The 19,838-nt window shown below is 45.3% G+C and overlaps 1 long non-coding RNA gene across 1 annotated transcript in view; it reads right to left on the minus strand.

Annotated features, from left to right (window-relative positions):
* Positions 1 to 6,280: 6,280 nt before the first annotated feature.
* The window catches only part of LOC118176341, a 258,610-nt gene continuing 245,052 nt past the window's right edge, over positions 6,281 to 19,838 (minus strand). Inside the window, exons 21-24 of the long non-coding RNA XR_004755348.1 lie at positions 11,137 to 11,331; positions 10,237 to 10,359; positions 9,474 to 9,585; positions 6,281 to 9,392 (exon numbers count right to left, since the gene is read on the minus strand). This is a non-coding gene — a long non-coding RNA (uncharacterized LOC118176341). The remainder of the gene's footprint in view (positions 9,393 to 9,473; positions 9,586 to 10,236; positions 10,360 to 11,136; positions 11,332 to 19,838) is intronic.

Raw genomic sequence — 19,838 nt, forward strand, 5'->3', positions numbered from 1 at the left:
GAGATTCATAACAACATATTCCTGCAGCTGGAAATCCGAAGTGACTCTCCGAGGTATCCTCTCCACTTCCACAGCAGCAGCAGGCTATTTCCTTAGTTCCCTGTTACGCCTGCGTTAGTGCCTCTTCTCCCTGCCACCAGAGCTCTGGCTTGGAACCATTTCTTGGAGCTTGGCAGAAGTGGTGAGGATGGTTTGTGGGGTCTTGCAAAGCTGAAATGCATCTCAGCCAGTTGAAAGAGCTGCCTCAGGATCTCGCTTACCTTCTTCTTAGCTTGTCTTGGCTCCAGAGGGCTGCTCAGATGTAACAGGCCAGCAGCACAGAGTAGTGGCTGAATCAGCTGTCCCCTTGGACCGGGCATACCACCAGCAGCATCCAAAAACCACCTCTGATATGAGCAGAAGTCTTGTTATCTTCTGCTAGAATTACACTTAAGACCTGAAACATAAAACATTCCCGTTACTCTCCAACTGCTCATTTCGCCCTGCATCCCCACGGCACAAACCCACGCATTTTCCCCTTCTCCAGCTAAGGACAGGTCCTTTGCTGCTCACCGGGCTGGATGCAGGCAGCAGCTTCTGCCCTGGGCTGCGTCTGCTCGCCCACCCCGTGCAGCCCGGGAGCACAGCACCATGCAGAGCACGGAGCAGCCGAGGCCTCCTGGCGAGCTGCCACGTTCCCTTGCAAATGTGGCAGCAGTTCAGTGGGAGATTAAGGGATTCTTCTACCCAGCTACATACGCCCATCAATATATGGCAAAAATGCATTTTAAGCTTATTTGTGTATTCGTTGCTAAATACCATAATGGTTTCCAGCTGTATAGCAGGAGGGCCCATTCACTGAAATTTTACTGTTGATTTTATTTCATTGTGGGTTGCGTTTTTTTGCCTTCATTATTGTATTATAAACGTATTTCCTCCCATTTTGCTTGGTGCCCGTGGAATACTTGCCTGACTTCTCCCGTCACACCTGTTTTCTATTATTTGTCATTCATTATTTTAATTCCCCATCTATTGTGCAGAATCTGAAAATCGCCTGATAAACCACATCCTTTACTAAAAGAAAAAAGAAAAAGCCCACGAGAAGGTTTTAATAAGTGAAATTTGTATTTTTCCACACGGTGCAAAATGAAAGCGTCCGGTGAATAACCCCTGATTGTCAGGTGCTCACATTCCCAGTGTCTAAGCCAGGGGATAATTAGCAGACAAACGAAGGTTTACAGTTCTGCAAATATCTCAGAAAGACCATTTGGCTGCTTGATCAGTGGAAGGATATTTTTAAAACTGCCATTTGAGACTCAGCTGTATGGCTAATTAAATGAGAATTTCATAAAAATAATCTGAAAAAAAGCCTCTGTTAATTGGAGAACGATAACGAACAGACTTGCTAAACAGAGGCATAAACGTCAAACAATTGAAGAGGGATAATAAAGTGCCACGTTATCGTGTAATGCCAGGCAGCTTTCCTACTTCTATTTGAAGTTTTAACTTTCAGCCATTTTTTTTTATGAATGGCATCCAAAAATGTGCTTTGCAATCGTAATTTCCAGAGCCTGAATTCGGCGCTAGCAATGCATGGCTAACAGCGACTGTCGCATTCACGGCCCCCTCGCGCTGGGGCTCCTCGCGTTCTGTTAACAGCTTTTGTGTTCTGCCATGAAGACGATGGGGGAAATGCATTAATATTGTATGGGTGTTATTCAAGCAGGATAGCGGTGTTATTGAATTAGCAATTCTTTGTACTAATACTGACTTCCAGTGCTATATTGTACAGCAAAATACACGGAGTCAGGAAGGAACTCACAAGCCTGACGGAAGGCTCAAATACAGTTTTGTTAGTGCCGTCCAGCAGTTGGTTCTCATGCACTGCAAGCACACAGGAGCCTCGTGCTGCACCTTCCTTCCCCTCGGCTACTCAGATCAGGGCTGATGGTGCACAGGCAGGGGCAGACTCAGCCTGTGCAGGTCTGCTGGGAGCACTGATGGGTTGCTCATCCTTGGCCACTGTGCACTGGGATGAAGGTGCCATCCTAACCTGCTTCTTGATCCTGTGCTAGCAAAAGGACGTGACTTCTGACCTCTGCTCTGCCTTGCTCCTTCCCTGTCCCTTGGCACTGTGTTGCAGGCACACAGTGGATGGCATGGAGTTGCATGGAGAAGTTTCCAGGAAAACCTCCTTTACACCAACATAGAAACCTCTGTCTGCCTCCCGCAATGTGAAATTTGCCATGCTGCCTTCACTCTGATGCAGCCCAAACCGAGCCAGATCACGAAGCACAGACACAAAGCACCTCTTGGATATGCCACATCCCTTTTGTGGAGGGAAAAAAAAAAAAAAAAAACCCTTGTGAAACCTCAGTGTAATGAGAATTGACTGCCCTCCATGAGAAATATCGATTAATTACTCTGCAGTGGAAAAAAGGCAACTGTGATGATACACATTTTCCAACTGCAGCACAAACAATTGCTTTTGAGGCAGAGAGAGCCTGGGCTGAGAAATCTAGTGAAATGAAGTCATCTCCAGGATGGAGACAGCAGCCAGGTTTACTGGAGTGCAGAAAAACAGCATGAGAAATTTTGGCCAAAGAGACTTTCTTCTAACAGTGTCTGCAGCAGGATCATCTCCTGTGTTTTTGGCTCAAGCTCAGTCTGGGATTTTTGAGAAGAATTTCTTTATGGAAATGTGTACTTAAGCATCTGCCTTGGTACACAGATCTGTTGAATCTCAGCAGCCTGAAGTACTCTCTGGGGATGCAGCCCTAAAGTTTCTGGTTGTTGCTGTGCTGGTGGAAGTGCCCTGGCCATGCCAGTCCTGCATCATCTCCCTGATTCACTTACTGACCACAACAGAGCCACTGGCCGTGGCAGTCTGAACTGCTCTGGAAATGGAAAAAAAATCCCTGGAAAATGGTAATGGTAAAAAGAAAACTCCAATTTGCCATGGCTGGGCTGATACCTGCACCACCACAAGAGTGGGCATCCAAAGGCAAACAAAGGAGTCAGCTCCCCATCTGCTCCAGCTGTGCTGCTCCCTGTAAGCTGCAAGGTGCCCCAAGAAGGGAAAATACCAAAGAAGTCTTCTGCTGACCTGCTGTTCTCATTGGCACCTGAAGGACAGGACTTACCATGGGACCTTTTTCAGCCATTAAATTATTTTCCTTGAAATGCATCCAGACCTTTGCTTATTGCTCGGTCCCCACTGCAAGAGCCCCAGGCTCGGTTCCTTTCTCTGAAAGGTTTTGGGTGACCTCAGTCGTGTCACTGCATCTGTCACCCACAGCAATTGACTGTAGTGCTGTGAATAGAAACACATTATAGGTGGTAAAAAGCCCGATAATTGGATAAAAGCCATAACAGTACAGAATATAGATAGAAATAAGATTCCCCCATGCATTCAGGCACCTGGTTCGTTCTCTCCAGGGATGGATTGTGTAGGGTTGTGCAGGTGATTTATTGGACAAGCTGATTCTTAGCTGCATTTCAGTCCCTAGTGCCACAGGTAGTGGCTGCTCCTCGGGAAGATGGAATTGCAAGGAATATGCTAAAAATAATGCACGTATTTATAGACCACACACACACAAGGCAGGGAGGAAACCTACATTGCTAATAATTTTAAAAAGTTGTAAATTAACGTTATTACCACATATGTTCAAGCACATTAGCATGCAGGCCCTTGCCTATTAGCACACAAAATGTGCCGTGTTTCACACTCACCCAGGCTGCTGCCAGGCTGGCGAGGTAGCGGCTGGCTGAAGTCTGTCTGTCCGTCCTGCTGTCCTCCTGTCTGGGTGGGCCCACGGTGCCCAGACCGAAGGCACTACAGAAATGGGACCCTTCCCTCCCAGTTTCCCTGCTGTCACGTTTGGAGCTGGATTTGACTAGGCAAGGAGACAGCTGGTTTAACCCTTCTCCAGCACCATGTCCTCCTCCAGGACCGGGGGTCTTGGCCATCATCCCCTACAAGTAACTCATGGGACAGGCTATGGCCAGGTCATAGTGAAGTGGTTTAGGACATGGGTTTTTATGACATTTCTATACCACCAAGAGCTTTACTGTAGGCAGAAGTATGTGGGCAGTGCTGGCAGAAACACAGTCAGTGTGTGCCCAGACCCTCACTTCCATGACTGATGGGACTTCTGAAGCCTGGCTTCTGGCACTTCTGCCACCGGTGGGTCCTCTGATGCCTCACAGAAGGCTTACAGGTCTTCTGGAGTCCAGCTCCTTGCCCTGGTTTCAAGATAAGCTCTGGTTTAGCCCTGTGTGTGAACAACCTGATGCTAACAAAAGCATCTTCACTACCAGTATCACTATGTCTGCATCCCAGTCACAGTGTATTTACTAGAAGTACATACTGGGATAAATGCACATATGTACAACTACTGGTAAAGCATGTCCTCCTCTCCTCCCCCTGAAAGATCTGTATTTGTACGCACATAAAAACCAACAAACTCCAAAGCATCTTCTCTTTACATTTGGAAGAGCTTTGAGCTGCCCTCCCTCAGCCCAGCAAGGAAAGGGCTGGAAGGCGAAAGGTCTGCCTTGGATGCGGACAAAATGCAAGACACCAGCTCCTCCTGCCCAGCGCCCGCTCCAAGAAGGGTGCCCTCTGTGAGCCCTGCCTGCCTGAGGCCGGGGAGCTGTGACCAGGAACCATACGGGCTCTGGTACATCGACCAGTCACTCCAGTAGAAGTGAGATCCCAACTGGGCTGGTTCAGAGGGGCAGGGATGGGTCTGATGTGACCAACTGGAGCATGAGAGCAAAGGTGCTGAATGAGCTGTCAAAGACTTTCCTAGCCCAGGGCAAGAACAACAGGCAGGGACGGATGAGAGCTTATTTACAGTACTGTATGCCCAATATTTTCCTTTCTATAGTCTGCTGCACTCAGGCAGCTTTTTTTTTTTCAAGTGGTGCATGGTGATTCCAGGCACAAACCACATCAGCAATTAATTGGATTTGTGGGCCTAACTTCCACGCACCCCTTTGAAACGTTCCCTCAGGAGATCATAAAAGACTGAGACTGAGCAAAGTAGTAAGAGGAAGGTATAATGTGGAGAGGACCCTTTTGTTAATCCTGTTCTGCCTATCTTTCATTATCACACCTTATTATGACATCCTATAGATTTGCTGCTTCGGCTCTGCTGGTGAGAGGCAAATGATGTCTTAATGAATGATGGTGCCTCGAGCTGATAACGGACTGCCCCTCTCTCCACTGAAAAGAGATTGTGTTAGGCACAGTATGTCCAACTGCACTTAACATAATTGGATGAAACTTGTAATAGTTTGTTCACTCCAGGTGGGTACAAAAGTCACAGCAAAAAATCCCAATGATAAAATATCAATTGCTGTCTCTTGCTTAAGGGTGTAATTGTGGTTAATGGCACTTGCAGAGCAGCGCATCTAGGATGGCAGATAACGTGAGGAAGGACTCACCCTGGCAGCTAAAGCACAACGCAGAGGCATCTTCAGCAGAAAGCCACCAAGGCAGCAGGCTGACCTGGGGCCAGAGCAGGCAGTGTGTGTCAAGACACTGAAATTATACCGCAGATGGTCTGGGCTACGCAGCATTTACCTTTCCTGTGCTTAGAGGATACCCAGTCCTGGTGCACTCCTCTTCCTGCTGCTCCCACACACAAACCACCCAGGAGGACAGCGCCGTTGGTGCCCGTACCAGCTGGGACCTTTTCACCCCACCTGCCTCAGCCACTACATTTTAGAACATTTTCTCAAAGCCATTACTTTTATCCTCTGAATGATTACTTCATTTAGCACATACATCAGAATGAAAATACCCAATATTAGCTCATTTAAGTTCATGTTCAATGATGGATTAATCGTTTCTGTTTTCTGGAGCAAAGCCCAGTCCATTTCATCTAAGGACCAAGAAGAAATGTCTCTTGAACGTCTGAGACATCTGCTGTGCTCTGCATATCTACTTGCCACCCACCTCCCCCCCCCCCAAAAAAAAAAAACAAAACAACAACAAATGAACGATTAAAAAAAAAAGAAAGGAAAAGCTATAGATCATACCTGTTTTTTCCTGCTTTCAGAGCAGGTATAAAGGAAGAATACCAACCATACAGTTGTACAGTCAGCATAAGCCTGTGTCTCCTTTGACTTTTCAGATGCCACATCATGTTGCAGTGGCTACGGCTTCCCAATGAACTATGCTGCATCATGGGCCACACAGGAAAATGCAGAGAGCTGAACAAGTCCTTAACGGACAAGCACAATGACAGCAGACACCAAAGTTAGCTCTGACCAAGATGACAGGATCCTGTATGCTAAACGTTACGGCTAAAATAAAAGGCGGAGGTGAGGGAGCAAAGTGAGGTGCTCAAGGTCTCCTGTACCCCAGAAGTAACAGAGACGTCAGTGAGTCAGCGCAGTGAGTAACTGATGGGAGGAAACCTCCCTGTCTGTCATCCTGGTGGGCAGCAGATTCATAGCAGGAATGCTGAGGCTGAGTCTAGCACGCTTACAGGGGACCAAAACTGGAAGGCACTGCTCAGCCAAAACCACCCTGGCTCCAGACACTATTTCTTGGCCTCTCCTCTATGGAAGTCATCCTTGACAGAGCCTGTTTTCTTTGAAGTCTGAGTAGCAGGCTTCGAAAATGCTTTTTCTCCTTTTAAAAGGCAGTGTGCCCTGCTGGAAATGGGACCTGGATTTCAGAGTGCCACCTCTGTCACTGCTCTGGGCTTTGCTCACATCGTTCATCTCAGCCCTCGGGGTTTGGTCCTTTTAACCCGGCTCACCATGCCCAGATGTGGTGCGAGCACCAAGCAGCCCTGGTGTCTCTGGGACCTTCAGGTCCCCCTGCTCTGTGCTGATACAACAGCACAGGGTGTAACTGTGATTAACTGGGTTTGTCCATCTGCCTTTCAGTGATCCCTAAAACATCACAGGTTTTGGAGTATCTGGTGAAGAAAGGACAAAGGGAACCGGGGATGGGAGGTGAGGAGCTCTCAGATGAAGAGAGTCACTTTGTTATTGAGATCTCTGTGTCTTGCCTGCCTCTTGGCACCAGAAGAAAACTCCTCTGTTTGTTTGGTCACAGACCAAGAATGCCTCTGTCTTTTTGCATTGTGAAAAAAAAAAAAAAAAACATGGAACAAGAAAATCGTGCTGAAACATTTCAGACAATCTCCTTTATCCTGTGCTCAGCAATTACTCTTATTGTCAGCAGGAGTAAAGAAGCATGTACCATTTGAAAGTATTTAGAACTGACTGTGTGTTTTCAAAACACAGGATGTTTCAAGGGACTACTCTCTTCTCATTTGGTGACACAGGCAATTAAGTTTTTAAGAGGTTCTCTGCAGCATTAGCAGACTATATGATATTCTTGAAGGCGTCTTTATAGCATCCTAAAGACAAATTGCTTGCATCCTTTCTTGGAAAATAAAAAGCTAAATTCCAGTCCTGGAAGCTGACCAAGCTCCATTTGATGTGAAATCCAAGCTGGCTGGCTGTGCCTCGCTGCTGCTCCACCATCCACAGTGCAGCAGTGGCAATAATTTGCCACCAAAACTATAATTAGCTGCCCAAAACTGATGGCCCCCTTACAGGAAATGTAAGGCTCGGTCCTGCCCTTTCTGCTTTGCCCTGTCTCCAGAAAGGGTGTCAGGGCCAGGAGAGGTCCTCTCATTCAGCTACAGCTACGAGGAACGCAGAAGTCAGTAAAAAGAAGCAAGGAAGAGCCCATCCTTGGGATTGGCCCTCATCTGTTCTAGAAGAATATTTCTATTAAGCTGCAGCCATCCTTTCCGGCTGTAATGTATTTTCATTACTGTAAACACTCACATGGCATTTGTGATCCAGCCGGAATGACATTGCACAAAGATGGGTAATGAAATCGCCTCTGATCTCACAAAGCGCAAGGCTCAAGACAAATAAAGTCTGTAAACAGTTCTGCACTTCAGGATGTTTTATGAGCTGGACCATCGTTTACTTAGGGCTAAACCTAAAGAAGTTCATTTCATCTCTTGGAAAAGGCACTGTGCCTGCAGGAGGCTTTGTTTCTCGGGGGGTATTGGCACGGTTACTACAATCAAACTTTCAACTACCTTTTTCCCATTGCTGCTCACAAGTCCATGTCATTCACTCCACGTTTCCCTCTCTCAGCAATACTTCAGTGATATTTAGAAATGTATATAAATGTCAGCAAGCCTACAAAAGCCCAAAGGACTCTGCAGGCACGGGTAGGTACGGAGAGCCCTGAGATTGTGTTACACTGGAAGCCAAGCACAGGGGAAGGGACCGAGCGCTCTCCTCCTGGGGTTTCTTGGGTGCTGGAGAGGGCTCCTCAGGGGAGCGTGGCACCAGGTGGTGGCCAGTAATTGATTGTGAGTGATGGCATCTCTCACCATTATCTCCAGCAGTACTGACCTGATGTGTACAGGTGAAGGGTACAGCTGTGCAGGAGACAGACAGCTCTTGTTTGAAGCCTCCTTGTTGCAGTGGGAACCAGAGAGGGGACGTACGTGGGAAGTGATGATGCCATGAGTAGAATCCCTTTCCATTCAGCTTCTGAGATATCACACATTGGTCTGTGCTCCAGCTGAGGCCAAAAAGCCTTCTGCTCACTACACGAAGGCACATGGCTTTGTGTAGTTGTTTTTCCTATTGTTAAAAGGAAAAGACTGGCACAGCACCAAAGCGAACCTCCTGTCCTGCAGCCCAGGGGCTGCTGTGCCCTGTGCTCAGAGCAGGGCTGGCTCATCAGCCCTGTGCAGGCAAGGGAGACTGAAAATCTCACTGCATCCAAACGTGCAGTCGTGGCAGGGAGAGACGTCACTGCCAGTTCCCCCAGGTCCACGTGCTGGGAGGTTCATGGGGTTGTGGCAGTATTGTCTCCTTTCCTGCTGGCTTTGGGAGGGGCCTTTCAGGAGAGAGCCACTGCTGCATCCTATTATGAAGGGTTGTGCTTGTAACTGCCCCTAAGTAAGGACAGTGCCAGCAAGACACATCCTGCAATGCTGATTGAGACCAGTGTCATTTAAAAGTAGGTAGACTCACCTGGCAGATTTAACTGGGGCTGGATCAGGCTTGGAGGGCTTGAATAGTGCCATCCCCAGTGTCACACACAGGTCACTCCAGCCACAGCTAAAAGCATGGCCTCCAGACCGAGCAGGCCCAGCTTTCCTGGTTGCCTTGTCTGGCTGAGTTTTGAACATCTCCAGGACTGGAGATCTTGCAGCCTTTCTGGGCCCCTGGTCTGGCATCTGACCATCCCCAAGGTGGACACATTTTCACTACAGCTAGTCAGAATTTCCCATGCTGCAGTTTCTATGTGTTGCTTCTTACCTATGCATCTCTGAGGTCAGTCTGGCTCAGTCTTCTGCATATCTTCCTCTTAAGGGTCATGGACAGCAATCAGATGTCCACTTTGTCTCCTGAAAAAAAACATTTTTCTCAGCCTTACTCTAGTATGTTGACATATTTTTGTATGGGAAGCCCAAAACTGGCCATAATACCTCCAGTGCTCAAATAGACATAGAAACAGCTCTGGGATTCGCATCTGCAGCCCTCGAGTAGCTCCAACTGTGCTGCACTAATTCATCACCTGCCGGCGGGTGTCAGTAGCTCCTGGAATAAAGCAGGAGTTGGAGAACTTTCTCGGCTGGTTCCCCTTTGACAGATTTCAAGCATTCGCTTTTCTCTCATCTGGCTATTTGTAAGGGGTTCACACGTCTATCGCCGCTCCGTTAGAGCTTGTCTTCGCTGCTGGAAAGCTTTATTAGTTCAGGACAGCTAGTGCATATCTACTGTTCAGAGGTAAAACCAGAGTGTAAGACAAGCCACGTTAGTTATACCGTGAGGGAAACTCATTAGAGTCAAGCTCAGCAGCAGACTTAGGCTGACTTTATCTTCCTGATGTCTTTACCTTAGGATAGCATAAGCCTTTGTTACACAGAAAAAGAGGTGGTAATTTCTTGCAAGACACTAAAGGAATCCTCTTACAGATTGTTTTGGGCCAGATCAAAAAATGAGGGGGCTGGAGGATACTGGGAGGAAGAGGGAAAGAGAGGATTCTCCCAGGCAGCTCCAGGAGAGGAAAATACTATTAATTCACAACCTCCCTGGTCTCACCGTGAACCCTCTCCTTGGGTAACACCAGAAAAGCCCAAATCCAGTCAGTGAGAGGAAAAAAAACTCTTTATAGCAAGGCTGGGACAGGTCTTCCTGAGGTCAGTTCTTTCTTGGCCCTTGTACATAACAGGGATAAATGTAAATTACCTGATCATAGCAGACTAGGATTTTCCTAAGCCTTTAGTGAAATTAGGTCGCTCCACTTCCTTGAGCAGCAAACCAGAGACACTGGACAGAGAGCAGGTATTGCTGCAAATGGTAACCATTCCTCTGGAAGGGGAAAAAATGGTCTTTTGCAAGTTCAAATGAAAAACATAAAGTCCCCAAATCAGCCATCCTTCTGGAAACCTCTGGCCTCAGAATGCACTTTACCACAGATCTATTCTAATTCCAGGAACAACACGCTGAGCTGAGGCTTAGACCTCGGGCACATTCGCCTTTTGGCTGAAACAGCAAAGATCTTTAGCTGGAAATGCCTGCTGCTGACAGCCCGCGTGATGGCTGCATCCCAAACACTGCTGGCATAGCCATAGTGGAAAAAATAAAATACATTTCATTCCCCAATGGTCATGCTGTAATGGCATGAAATTAGAAACTCTAATCAATAGCGCTTTACACAGCATGACTCTCATGTCAAAAGAGCCCATGGTTTAAAAAAGAAGAGTCACAAATAAATATGAAAATCAAGGCTGTGAAGCGTCAGTAATGAAGTATAATTCTGTCAAGCAATCTCATCCAGTGATTCTCTTCACAAAACCTTCACTCACCAAATCCTTCCTTCTCCACACCTCTCTGAACTTCCATCTCCAAATAATTTTCGTGTATTTATTTGCCCTTCTCACATGAAATGTCACTGATTTGAATGTGAGTGATGAAATGGATGGGAAGGGAAGGGAAGGGAAGGGAAGGGAAGGGAAGGGAAGGGAAGGGAAGGGAACTGTGGTGCAACCCTTGCTCTGCCTCTGATTATTTTTGAATACTTTTACTTCTCTATTGCTTCATTATAGGGCTTTGGAAAAGTTGCCAGCTTGCAGCTGTTCACCTTACCAGGGTGCAATGTGAGGACAATGAAAGCTTCCTTCTGCAATGTACCACGTTGTCAGGAAGCTTGTACCAATGACATTGGTACAATGCTGACATGTGTCTGGAGGCCCTCCTTCAGTGGACACCTCCTACACAGGAGCCTCGAAGTTCAGGGAATTGGATTCAAGGGCTCAGGCAGTCCACCTTTACCTTACTTTCCTATAGAACACATATAAAATCCAGATTATTATTACTATTATTGTAGAAGTCTTAGTTATCCTATTTATATCAAGAATTAAAGGCAGACATAGTAGGACCCTTATTTTTTGCTTGTACAGGAGTCACTTTGCCAGAAAAACCAACAGAGAGGTAAAATATTCAAAAATAATAAGCAGACTGCCAAAGAGCATGAAGAACTGACAGCTACAGGGCAATCAGTCTTTCATACAAGTCTTTTGGGAGCTGGTGGCATTTTGTTCAGGGACAGGGACTGTTTTTTCTTCAGCACTTGTTTAAAAACTCCTTTTGCTATGCACTGCTAACATTAGCACAGTTGGCAGGTGGAGAAGAAGTGCCCTGAAAATAGCAAATTCTTGGAGTGTAGGTTTTGTTAATTAGACCTTCTTCCTGCACACAGTCCCAGCTCTCCACAGCTCCTGTGGCAGAGAGGCGTAGCGATCAACCAAGCATTGGATGTTTTCAAGAGGAGAGCAGGCAACAGCTGCCTGACTTCAAGACAAAGAAATGAACGTCCTCCAGAAAGACCTGCCTAATCCAAAGGCACAAAAAACCCTTTCACAGCCTCACGTGATGATCTGCTCAATCTTTGTGAGAGGTGTCCCCAGCAATACCATCCAGTTTCTGGGTCCTTTTCCTGATTTTGCCACCGAACCATGTTGCTTTAGTTCACTGAATTACATGCAGCCTGTCTGTAGCATACAAATGTATGTTTTTCACATAATCCAATACTGCCTGAGACCTCGATTTGGACAAAGCAACCGTGGCCTGCACACCGAGTCCATCCAGTTGCTCACAAGTCTTTATGGCACTCAGCGAACTGAAGAATGAAGTCTGTTGGGTGGATAACGCAGGCTTGGCTGCAGACAGCTCAGCCAAATGGATCTACACGGGAGCTACTTTGCTAGGCTATTTTTCAAATGCAGAGAGACCTCTTCTGGGAACCATACTTCAAAGACACAGCCTTGCTCACCTCGCCCTACACAAGACTTCATATGAGGTAAGTTTTGTACGAGCCCCTCCATACATTTTCTATGCAGAAGTTGAAGCCTGGGTGGAATCAATAAAAACAAAAACGTCAACCCTTCCCCTCCAGACATGCCGAATATCAGAAAAGAGAGAGGTGTTTTGGAAAGGGCATGCCTGCTCATGCTTCATGCTGCTGAGGTTTAGCCAAGCTCTAATCTGCACTGAAACCCCCCAGATAGCTGCTGCATTTCGGGCTGCCTGAAGAAGGTGCTCACAACCCCCACCAGAGCCAGGATGTGGAGGGTCAGGCCCTGCAGAGCAGACCCCCACGCCACATCGGCTTGCTCGCTCTGTTGGAACGGTTCCCTTCCCTTCAGAGCAGTGAGTTACATCATGCCACGTCTGAAAAGTGGGATAAAAGCCAAAACACATCTCTCCCCAGCCCTCAGTAAAAATGGTGACTTGTGCAATACATGCAAAGCTTTAACTTCAGGAACGTCAAGTCACCAAGCACCTGTTAATCAGCATCGCATCAGTCCCTGGGGATGGTGAAGATGTTAAAGGTTATCCTGCTCTCCTGCACACTATACTGGGGAGCACTATTACACACTACCAGGAGACAATTTTACATGTGGCAAAGAATTTTTGATTCCCCAGATATTATTTTAGATCTGGAAACCCAGCTGTTGAATGCTGCTTTTCAGTTAAACAAAACTTGCAGCCAACACTCCTTCTCACACTATTAATGAAGATAATCTTGCCCTGTCATTGACTTTTTTTTTTCCAGAAATAGGAGAGGGTTTTTCAAATCCTTTCAGTTTTGCAAAACGTTATCTCATTGTATTCCTTTCATCTCCTGATGCTGAAAGATGGATCTTTTTCTCTTATGGCTAGATAACTTCTATACATCAGCAGCAAACCATGAAAGGGAATCAGATTTAAGGAAAGAAAAAAAAATAATAAAGAATTTGGAGTGTTAACATTTACTTGGGCTTGTCTGAACTTTGTCAGCATTGAATTCCAACACGATTGACCAGACTGAATGAACATTACACAGAAGAGACAAAATAAGAAGCTTTCCATATGAAGAAAGGCTGCTAGGCAGAGGAAGAGATCACATTCTTCCATATGGCATTGGCAGATAGGATAAGAAGTTGGAGATCTCAACAGCAGCCTGGAACAGAGGTCAGCTGGATGGGGAAAAAGCTTTCTGTACCAGAACTGGCTGTTGGGATACGCCATGGGATATCAGAGTTTAAAGAACAAAGTGGGCAAACACGACAGCGGTGAAGCTGATCCTTCCCTAGAAGAAGACGGCCTGGAAAATCTCCTGGGGTCCCATTCACACTTTCTGGTTTCTATAAAAGACACACAGATAGACTGCAAGCTACAGAAAAAGGCAGCAGTCTGCCTGAGCAATTCTTCCTCCTGAACTGCAGTGAAGGCACAATTCATAGCCTGTTTTTTCATTTCCACAAATCTTAATTGTTCACATAATAATCGCAGAAGTATTTAATAATACAAAGCATATGGGCCAGATGTTCAACTGGTGTAAATCAATAGCACTCGAGAAGCTTCAGTGGTGCTGCACTGGCGTAATCATTTGAAGATCTGGTGCTGTGTTTTTAAGGTGGCTCTCAGGATTTTAGTACCTCCTTACTGCTACCACTAAAACCAAGTCACAGTTTACTGCCCGTATACAAATAGCCACCTCCCACCAAACGCTAAGATTCTAAGATAAAAAAACTAAAGCTAAAAATACATTGACTTAAGGTTGCTTAAAAACAATGACTTGACTTCTGTTGGCCATCGTGACAAATTTTAACATGGCCACTTACTTTTCCACTTGATCTTAACCTAACTGACGTAGAGACAGCCAACATTCCCTAACCAAATGTCCATCCGATGCCTTGTTTTAGTCTCAACAGCCAGTGTGCGAGCTCTGCTTTATTTGCTTCCCACCATAAGGAAAAAAAAAAAAAAAAAAAAAAAAGGAAAAAGAAAAAGCTTTTAATTCACTTCCTCCTGGGAGTTTCTGTGATGCTCATTGATCTACTCCATGAGTACTTCACAAACACTAATGGATCTAGTGAGACTCTCCACTAATCTCCTTCTGCAACTTGGCACCAAACTGCTCACTTCTGATGCTGTCTCCTTTTACAGTTGTTTTTTCTTTGCTACCTGTTTCAGAGTCACCCCAGGCCTCATTAATTGTTCATCCTTTGTCCCTAGAAAATTTTCCTTTTAATCTTTCCAGTAACATGTTAGATACTGATGTGAAATAGACTTTAATTTGCAGTCTTTCACACTTGCAAAGATACTATTTGAACTGATTGTGGCGTTACCAGTTGCACATGGATACACGTAATTGAACTGAAAAGCTTTGCAAGACATATTCATTGGACTTCTGATCTCATTTGTTAGAGCGCCTTAGGGAACGGGCAATTTCCACTCCTCAATTTATGAAAACTAGTCATAGTTACTTAAATGGAATAAAATAAATCCTGGGGCATGTGTCCCTCCTGGAAACTGGGTTGACAATTGTGCCCAGAAGAGAATTGAACTGCTCAGTGACAGGATGGTATCAAGCAAAAAAAAATATAGCAGAAAGTCAAGGTAAAGTTTTTCTGTGGAGGTTCCCAGGTTAATTTTCATTCTGCTAATGTGACTCCCTGGTTGAGCTTCTTGCAGTTTTCAGTAAATTGTATGGAGACTATGCTAATAAGACTGTCTGCTGTAGTTGAAAATAACCTACCCTTGTGCTAATTATAACTCGGGCCAAGCATTGACCTACTCCACTTCCACAACCGGGGCTAGATTTTCAGCTTTCATCAACACCTGGGTTTTTGGAAGAGCTGCACACCAGCACAGCTGGGCTCTTTTGGCAGCACAGCGCAGGGAGAAAGAAGTCCACTGACAACCTGACCCCAACTGTCTGCCCTTGAAATGCTGGTCCTGAAACCTGGTCAGGAAATCTTCTTTCTTTTCTTCCACATGGCAAGCAACTTACCATTTTGTCCCCTTCACTTGACATAAATTCCAGTATCCGTGAATTAAAGTGGTTACCTCTAGACTCAAGCAACCGAAGTTGAGGTCCCCATTACCCGTGGCTCCCTGTGGACCACGAGCTCATCTAGGTGTCCTGTTCCAGTGCCCAGTACTGGGAGGGCTGAGGAACTGGGACTGTGCACCCACGTGGGACACTGCAGTAAGAACTCAAACTGCGAACCCAACTGGCCTTCATTTAAGAGGGCTGAGAGTACAAGCATCCTCCAAGGACAGTCTCTGTCATGCTGAACAGCTTCCTACATCTCCCTGCTAATGTTCTTTCTTGAAGGATTTTATGCCAAATACCCTCTGAAGTCAAGCAGTTATGCTGGTACAGGCTTTTTTTTCCCAACTACTGCTATTACAGACAAGCAGACTGAGGAACTGGTCCCCAAAATGTCTCTGGTTATGAAGGTAACTGCCAGTTCAGATCAAGCCACAGGAAAGCATTTTTCTTTTACTGACATCATCTACGTGGGGTGAGACTCACCCCTCTGGAATACATTTGTGCATCCCTTGTACTGGAGTCGAAAAGTGCCCAAACACTGCTGAGTTCTGGCTTGCCCCTGGGACACAAACATCTTTATCATCCAGTCCCAACCTTTCAGAAAAGATTATAGTTTATCTGAGTTGTAGCTAGAAATGGCCTAATCTTCAGTGCTTGTGTACTTTTTAAAAAAATTATTTTTAAGATTACAAACAAAAAGAGTTTGTTTGCCATTCCTGCCAGTCAGTGCCTGACCCCTGGAGACAAGAAGGTGACATCTCTGCTCCGAGTTGGCACAGCAGCACAGCCATGTGGCCTCCTTCTCTTCCCCTAAAGAGATGATCTATACCTGAAGAACTTGGTCTGAAAGCTGGCCAAGGCCTTGTGTGCTGTAGTTCTGCCCTCTCTTTCTGTTGGTTTGTTCTTCCCATGCAAGCACCCCATTTCTATCTAACATGCCCAGCAAGAAATGCACAGCGTGACCTGGAGTGCTGAGAATCTGGTCCTTGCTATCACATAGCAGTTGCCACAGCTATTAACGTGCTGCTGTATGAGAACACTTGTGTGGATTTATGAGATTATCCTAAATCCAAGCTGCACATTTCTTAATTATCAGTATTCTTCCCCTGGACGAGAAACATTTGCATAATTTCCCAGCAGTAGAAAGCAGCAAAATCAAAACAATAAATGAAAAGATGCACCAATTCATCACTAAACTGCATGTACATTTGCTGGCATTGTTTATTTTCTTGCATATCTAATAGAGACACCAAGGAAGATTGGATCATCAGTTTGGCTTACACAGAACCCCGCCGACTAGCGATAGCTGAAGTGCTGGCCCCACGTTAGTATGTTTATTCCATGAGTTTTTCATGGAGCCCAGATAGTTTTGGCACAGAATACAAATTCAGACGGTGATCCTGCAAATATTTAGGCAGTTAATATTGTTGCTGCTACAGGCAGAGTTGTTGGCACCAGTAAGACAGCTCACAGCAGTGGAGTGAGCCAGGGGATAGAGAATTTTTTAACCTAAGGTCTTACAGAGCAAATACATTTACCATTTGTTTTTTAACGATACAAGAATGCATATCATAGTCAGCACATTCCCCAAGCACAAGCAAGGGAAAAGTGCTAGTGACAGGCTCCTGAGCTTAACAGAAGAGGAAACAAGCGATGGGATTTGCACCAGGACTCAGATGACTTCATCTTGGGTTTAATCCTCCACCAGACTTGTACTGTGGTGTCCTGGGGTGCACACACATCCTGCTCTGCCAGGGAGCTCCCTGGGAGGTGGGTGGTGGTGAGCAGCCTGTGCTGTTCTCAACCACGCTACCTGGAGACAGAAGATCTCCTGCCATGACTTCAAGGGTCCTCCTTCTGATGGCCACATTTGCAAATGGGAATTAGGAACCTAAACACTTGCATGCTTTAATCCAGCATCATTTCATTGTTTCCTATTAAATGACTATTTAAACCACTGTAAACCACTTTTTAATCACTCTTCAGCCAGTCCAGCTGCCCATGTGAAAAATAAAGACTTTTTTTGACCCTGTCTTGTCTATGTTTGTGAATGGTTCAAATAGTTGCCATCCTGGCACCATATAACTCAAAACACCATTGCTCCAGTGATGTATTTTGAAGGGAGACCATTCTCAACACTGTACTATATCAGGGGAATGACAGGTTCTTGTGGTGTACATCAGCAGGAAGATGACACTCAGCTTTTGTGGTTTAAGGACTGCCAGATACATCACGGAAAGTGCTGTCTTATCTCAGGAGCCTGAGGGCAGGAACGAGGTGTTTTTGTCAAAATAAAACAGAAAAGCTGGGTGGATTTTACATCTGACTGTCCCAGGATGACAACTATGGACAGGGGGCCATAGGAACATCTTCTTATGGTAGGTAGGGATTGTGTTTCCTCATCACTTCATTTCAGCCCAAAAGTGTGTTCCTAAAGCCATCCTTGCAGGATTTAACCTTTTGCTTAATTTCTAGCATATGCATGATCTCATGGACTTTTAGTGGATTTCCATGTGTTTAATTTTAAGCATGTTTGTTGCCCCAGTACTTAAGGATGGTAATCTGGATTTTATAATGCTGAGCTTAGTTCTGTATACTCAGGAAAAAAGGAAATAAGGAAGTAATTCAGTAAAGAGCAGCAAAGAGGAAAGACCGATTTGTGAAGAAAGGACAAGTGGTAACTACCTGATATTTTTCATATCCCACTGATATCAGAGGAGCTAACTGCAGCACACATTAAACATACCAGAGGTGTAGAGTTGTAGAAGCTCCACCAGTCCCTTAAGAGCAAGTGAAAGCACAGCTTGTGACAAAGTGCAAAGGAGGAGCTGCAAGAAGACATGTACCTTTGTAAGGTCCCGAAGTGGACATGAGAAAGAGACGACCCCAGTGAGATGTCCAGGGTTTACACACCAAAAGATGTAGACTTCTAAGAAGACATGATGAAGGCATTGTAGGGTTACTCCATATCCTTAAAGGCAGATTTCCTGTTTTAGAGCATCATGATGAGTGGAGTAAGCCTGGCAGGGTTATAATTTACCCAAGCTGGAAAAGGAGTACTGGCCAGAGCTGGAAGTCCTCATTCCTAATTTCATAATTCAACTACTAGGTCAGGATTTCTTCCATAGATTGACACAGGCTCCCATGCTATGCTACATATAATATGATCAGTACATTCAACAGGTTGCTATAAATTAAGTATCAATAATAAATTCACAGGCAACACTATCTTTTTTCAGCAAAGTGTACTTCCTTAAAATACACCAGCAGCATCAAATGTAACTAGATTTAATTTCATGCTGAAGAGTCTGTGAATATTCATTTTAAAATAGTCACCAAGAGCCTAATTTTAATTTGTGTGATGTTTCTGCTAATACCAATGCCTACTTAAAATATCCATTAAAAAGCCTTAAGAATATTAACAGGGAATTCTTACAGAAATGCACTAGAGTTTTATGTTTTGAATTACCATTACAGGCTTTTTGGTTTAACTCACGTTAAACAGATTTCATTATTAACAAGAATGTGTGCAAATTAAAACAAGCCCATTAGAATCTACAATTCCATGCTAAAACGATTAGGGACATTTGAGTTATTCTTTTCTGAAGGAATAAATGTAATAAAGAGTGATAGGGAGTAAAAACCAATATTACAAATGCACACAAAATCAACAGTGGTTAGACAATGGTGAGGAGCTTTTGATGTATTTCAGAATAACCTGCTCCACACAAGGAATCAGCTTGCTCACGATTTTGTTCCCTACAACATTGACACTGCATTTATGAAGTCTTTGTCACAGATCTGCAACTGCTTGTAGGGTGCTTCCACTTCTGGGATGTCCCCACAGGCACCAGCTCTGGATGTCCCCACAGGCACCAGTTCTGTTTAGCAGGCCTGGAGGCCTCAGAAACGCTGGCCAAAGGCCATGGTGGGTCTCACTTCATCCTCCCCTCTGCTCTCTACTCGCCTGAAACCAGGCTGCTGAGGATGGAAGTGAAGGTGTAGATTTGAGCCTTTACTGTGATCCAGCACAAGGCTGGCTCTGTGACAGGCTATGTACAGGGCTTGACTTGGTGCTCACATCTGGGTTTCACCCTGCACGACAGAAATTAGACTGCTCAGCAGCTTGTCAGAGCCAGGCTCGCTGCGTGCACCTCACAGCCTCGGGCTGGGCCTCTGGAAGGACATCTTTGCTCCAGCACTGAAATACAGACAGGGTGAAGTTCATGCTAAGGTTTAAGGGGCAGTTAAGTGACTTCACACAGAATTGAAGCCCTGGAAAATGTACTTTTACTTCATCTGCTTTCAGAGGCTTTGGCTCCCAGCTCCTCTATTGATCTCCTCTTCTAAATAACCCTCAGTTCAATACAGTCAATGAAAAGTCTGCTACTCTAATAAATCACATGAATATTTACACTGCCTTGTGTAAAATACATCTTTTGACATACTGGGTGCTTTATGTCCC

Source organism: Oxyura jamaicensis, chromosome 19, assembly GCF_011077185.1.
Source record: "Oxyura jamaicensis isolate SHBP4307 breed ruddy duck chromosome 19, BPBGC_Ojam_1.0, whole genome shotgun sequence".
Taxonomy (NCBI): Eukaryota; Metazoa; Chordata; class Aves; order Anseriformes; family Anatidae; genus Oxyura; species Oxyura jamaicensis.